The 5,452-nt window shown below is 36.5% G+C and overlaps 1 protein-coding gene across 1 annotated transcript in view; it reads left to right on the plus strand.

Annotated features, from left to right (window-relative positions):
- The window catches only part of CHDC2 (calponin homology domain containing 2), a gene marked incomplete at both ends in the record, with an annotated part of 38,216 nt that overhangs the window by 14,388 nt on the left and 18,376 nt on the right, over positions 1 to 5,452 (plus strand). The window lies entirely within an intron of this gene.

A 5,452-nucleotide genomic window follows, 5' to 3' on the forward strand; every position in this document is an offset into this window, starting at 1 on the left:
CTTAAAATTGTTGCTGTATTTTAAAACATAGTAGATAGGTATTTGGTAAAGGACAGAATTAATAACGCTGGTTTACCAATGCATATGTGATTTCTTGTCAGGGAGTTGCATGTGTGCATGGGCTGTAGGAGCAGACGATATAAAACCTGAATGCAACTGGGTGATATAATACACCATGCAAAACAAAGGGATTCTATGTGTGCTGTTAGTTAGTGTAGTAATATTGTTCATATTGGCTTTTGGAATAAATTATTTTTATCATAATCAGAATTATTTCCTACAATTGGAAAAGTCTAAGTGCCTGATTCTCTAGTCCTGAGCATAGTGTAGAATCGTAGAATTGTTTAAGTTGGGAAAGACCTTTACGGTCATTGAGTCCAACCTAGTACTACGAAGTCCACCACTAAGGCAAGTCCCTAAGCATGATGTTATTATTCTAATAGTCTATGATAATTTATCCAGATTTAGGTTTTGTTAATACTGTTAATATTACTACATGCTTTGATATACCAGTCTAGTAATCTGTAGCTGCAATTTCTTGTTCTCTGCATATCTACCCTCATTCTTCCCAGCCCGCTCCCACCATGTAAGACCTATGGAATACATTGAAACTTCAAACATGATTCAACTAATTATCTAAGCATTTGAGCAGTTTGTTTCAAGCTGTATAATTAATTAATTTAAACAGCTTTGTTGATTTGAGTCTCTTAGGAAGACAAGATTTCAGGGCCTTCTAGATCTTTAATAATGAAACAATGAAACCTGTAACCTTTTATAACACCTATAAAAGCTAACTGGTCTTGAATAGGTTCCTGGTTTGTTTAATAGGCCATGAAATTTCACAGTATAAGTTGCTGAAGATATACTAATTTGTCAGGTATTTTCTCTCTCCATTTTTGAAGTAATATGCATTTTTAAATTATTTTAACTAAATATTTGAACTTGAACTCATATTCTGTGTTCTGAGATGGAATTAAAATAAGTGAGTTAAAAAGTTATTTTCCTATGTTGGTAAAATATCGTGTCCTGTATTTAACTACTTAGAGGAACCTTAACTTCTAAGCAAAACTTATTCCAGGCATATTTCAAAGTATGAGTATTGATGAGACAAATACTCTCTTTTGGTTATTTTTTACTTAAGCTCTGCAGTGTTTTCCTTTTCTAAATTCAGGTCTAAAACTTCAGTAGGATTGATTTGCATAGTCCATCTTAAGTCCATCTAAATAATGTTTTTTTCCTTAAATCATAGTGAATATTGGGTAAAGAATAGATATTGTTGAATTTGTCTGCTTTACAGAAAATATTTGAAAGATGATACACAATCATGTTTTATAGCAAGGCCATGAGATCTGTAGCTGTAAAAGAAAACTGAAGAGATATCTGGTTGTAATTTATGCAAGTAATTTACTGTGTGCACATATTCCATTAAATGGATCATAAGAAAGTTATTGACTGCTTTAAATGAGAATTTGCAGTTAATTTCTAATGTTATTTTTAATCTCTGTTCTCTCTTTTTTCTCTTTTGGCTCCAAAGCAGAATATATGCCATTTCCTTGTGTAAGGGTGATAGGAATACAGAAGTAAAAGATAACATAAAATCCAAGAATGTCTTGAGCAAGTACTTAATAAATGGGAAGAAATATTTAGCTGTGACATTTATTTCCTTTGACTTGAAAAACAAAACCGAACATGGCATGTTTATATATTTGTTCTCTAATTGTTATTATATCTTTTAATTTGATGATTAGATAGATAATTTAGCAGGAAAGTAGGTTTTTTGCCGTCCTGATTGAAATGACATTTAACTTATTCTTTCTAAAAGATAAGTAGTAAACAACAGGTACATGTTGTGTCATACAATCTAATGAAATTGTGCTCTAGGCAGCAAAATATCCAAAACCCCCCAAATGTGGTGGGTAGATAAATTGTTGTGATCAATGATGATACAAATGTGCTGAGGACCTTGCCTTGCATTTCCAGCAGTTCTTCCACTGGAAAGCTGGGGAAACTCATGCAGTTTCTGATGTTATTCATGCCTAAACCACGCAGCTCTTTAATAGGCAGTGCTGGCAAATGTCAAATGCATGTATTCTGCTGGCATGACTTAGAGAATAAGAGCTGCCAATTTCTTTCAATATCATTTAAATTTGGAGAGAGCAGAGAGCTAGAAAACATTGGAGTTCTTGATATTTATATGCTTTTTTTTTTTTTTTTTTTTTTTTTTTGCTGCATTCATCTGACCTAATAATATATTGGCATTTTACTTCAGATAGTTGGAAGTACTTCTGAAAACCAGGATGGTCCAAACCCATTAATCAGTCCTGTTCTTTTCTGTACTTGTGGCTTTCTACCATTTTGATGGCCCCAGCCAGCTGAAGCATCTGTTATTCAGGAATTAAGAACTGACCTTATTGGTGCTACTAGAAAAAACATGGCTACTTTCCCAGCTATAAGTCTTGTATATTGTGTGAAACCATGTGACTGTCATTGTTATTGTATTATTTTGATTGCTGTGGAAGCCTGAGCTCCTGCTACGAAGGATAAGGTCTCTTCAGTGTTGAACTGCTCATTTTTTAATAGAAATGGAATAGCTTTCATGGGTCATCTTTTCTTCTCCCTTCCAGTTCTGTCATCTCTGATCCTGTTCAAGGATTTCTGGGGGGAGGGAGGAGAGCAGGTCTATATTTATTTTTAAATTACAGCTTCTTGTTTTCTATTTCTAGGTCAGTCCTTGTTCTTAAAGATCTGTAAAATGCCTCACTCTCATGTCAAGTGTCCTTCTAGCACTAGTCAATTCTGCAAGCAGTTCGTTTTTTTTTTCCTAAACGAGCAGTGTGAACTACTATTAAATATTTTTTTTAATTTACCCAGGCACTATTGCTACAGAATTTTGTCGGATCCTAATGGCTTTGGATTGTTTTTCTTTAGAAATTGTTAGTGATATTCTGTAGCTGTCAATGAAGGGTTATTTAACTATGCCTGTATTTCTAGAGCATTTGCGGTACACCTATTTCTACTTAGAAAATGTCTGAAATGCTATAGACCACAGTAAGAAGGATAAATATATTTTGATTCAGGTTCTTTTGTCTTTCCCATTAAAACAAACAAACAAGTTAGAGTTAGTTTAAGAGAAGTGAATGAACTGCTTTTATATAGAGTGTTGGATGGTATTTTATTGTCATCACAGTTGGAGCTTTAGTTTTTGGTGATCAGCAGGTTTCAAATGTTGGTAAACACAATTTATTTAGTGGCCGTTCTCCTGTGTTCTTTGGAAATATGCATTAGAGAATAAACACTGAAATAACAGTGGCAATAATGGCTCAGGTAGGTTACAAATTTTTTACTTGCTTTATTAAGCATTAGAAAACTCTATACACTGAATAATTTAACACATTTAGTAAGTTTGCATTTGCTAGCAATACAGGTACCTTTCATTCTAATAGAATAACACTGACTTTTATATTATTTAGTTGAGCTCTGCTGCAAATATGAAACAAATACGTTGCACAAGACTTACAGCTTCATAACCTCCCTTCACGAATGGTGTTATCAATAAAGGTCAATGATACAAGATGATTTTAAGCACATGCAGAATGTACATGTCTTTGTAATCTATTTTGCATATTTGTATGGAAATAGGCATGCTTTTCTGTCTGGTGCCCCATATCTCAGTGCTTGAAATGTGTATGACAAATATTTAGCTCCTAGCACCTTTGGGGTTTTTTTGCCATGCTTCTTTATGAACAGTGTGTCATACTTTGAAACTCAGATAAGTTTTTTACCTACTGTCTCATTCTTCTTTAAGTTTTCTTTCAAATCCCCCTTTTAGGAAATACCATAAAAGTATGTAATGATGATGAGTGGACAGGTGACCAATAAGTGAGTCAATATTTATTATCACAGAATGGCTGACATTGGAAAGAACCTCCAGAGATCATGTAGTGCTCTCTTCAAATCCCCTCCTCAAATTAGTGTCAACACTGCTGTCCAATTGGTTTTTGAATATCCCCAAAGATGGAGACTCCACAGCCCTCTCTGGGCAGACTCTTACAGTGTTCAGCCACTCTCATGATAAGTTTGTGGTTCTTTTTATTGTGACTAGCTAGAATTTCCTGTATCTCAGTTTGACTTTTGAGCTCTCACTGAGCATCGCTGAGAAGAGTTTGACTCCATCTCCTTTATTCCCTTCCATCAGATATTTATACACAGATAAAATCCCCCTGAGCCTTCTCTTCTCCAGGCTGAACACTCATAACTCTGTCTGTCCCCATATGGCAGGTCCTTCAGTCTCTTCTTCATCCTTGTGGCTCTTTGCTGGCCAAAGTCTGTTCTTCTGAATTCCGGTGTTGTGACACAGCTTTTTGCCTTGTTTCTTCATTTCAGAATCCTGAACTCTACCATCTCATGCATGGTCACAGGAACTAAATCCTTGCTGTCACTATCAGCTGCAGAATCAGCTGTTGACTTGCAGAATCCATCCACTCATCCACCGCCTTTGCCCCATTCCCTTGATCATTGCCCCTCAAAGACACACAGTCATGCCTGATATGTTCCAGGTCTCCCCATCAACTTCACTGATGCCCATGTGGAAGAGTAGCAGGGCCAAGGGTTGGACAAGCTGCGCTTGTCTCTCAACAGCATCTTGTATCAAAAGCCCAGGCAAGCAGCAAACCTCCCTAGTTGAAGGGTCAGGTTGGCAAATGAGGTTCTCCTTCCCCTGCATCAGGGGTTTACTCACTACTATCACTTGCAGTTTCCTGGTGTTGCTTCACAGCTCATGCTCAGACAAAACAGGTGCTTCATTGTCCAAACATTTGTCATCTTATTAACACTCTGAAGCTTCTAAATTTCTTAGTTACAAACATATTTGCGTTGTGTTTGCTGTTGGCTGGTTGTATTCATTTCTCTTACTGTAATTACCACAGCAGCCAAGGAGGATCCCTTGTTGGATTGTTAGCAACGTGTGTCATGGAAGGAGTCAGAGTGAGTTGTGCACTTCACTTGCAAGAGAAAAGCAGCAATATATTTTATTGGTATAAAAAGAGTGAGTTAACAAATTTCAAAGGTTAATGTGACTGATTTAACAGGGTTCGATGGCAAGGTACACTTGATTATTTACTGCATAGAGGACAGGGTCAGACAAAACTGTAAGGGAGACCTTCCTGTTGAGTCATGAGATTCAGAAAGGACCCCCTTCCTCTCAAAAGTACTCCTTCTCAGAGAGGAGCCTAGGTGCAGCTGGATCCAATCCTAGTCCCAGACTTGGTCAGCAGTTTAGGTCTAAAGGATTATATATGTGCAATCAATTCTTTATATCACTTAGCTAAATTGCATAGTTTAGCATGCTATTAATCACTGAAAATCTGTTGTAGCAAGGAATCTTGACCTTGAGGAGTAACCTTGAGAGGCGTCCTTACTCAAGGGTGAATCTTGATGTGCAGCCTGCTGCTGT

This window comes from Pterocles gutturalis, unplaced genomic scaffold (assembly GCF_000699245.1).
Source record: "Pterocles gutturalis isolate BGI_N339 unplaced genomic scaffold, ASM69924v1 scaffold17933, whole genome shotgun sequence".
NCBI lineage: Eukaryota > Metazoa > Chordata > Aves > Pterocliformes > Pteroclidae > Pterocles > Pterocles gutturalis.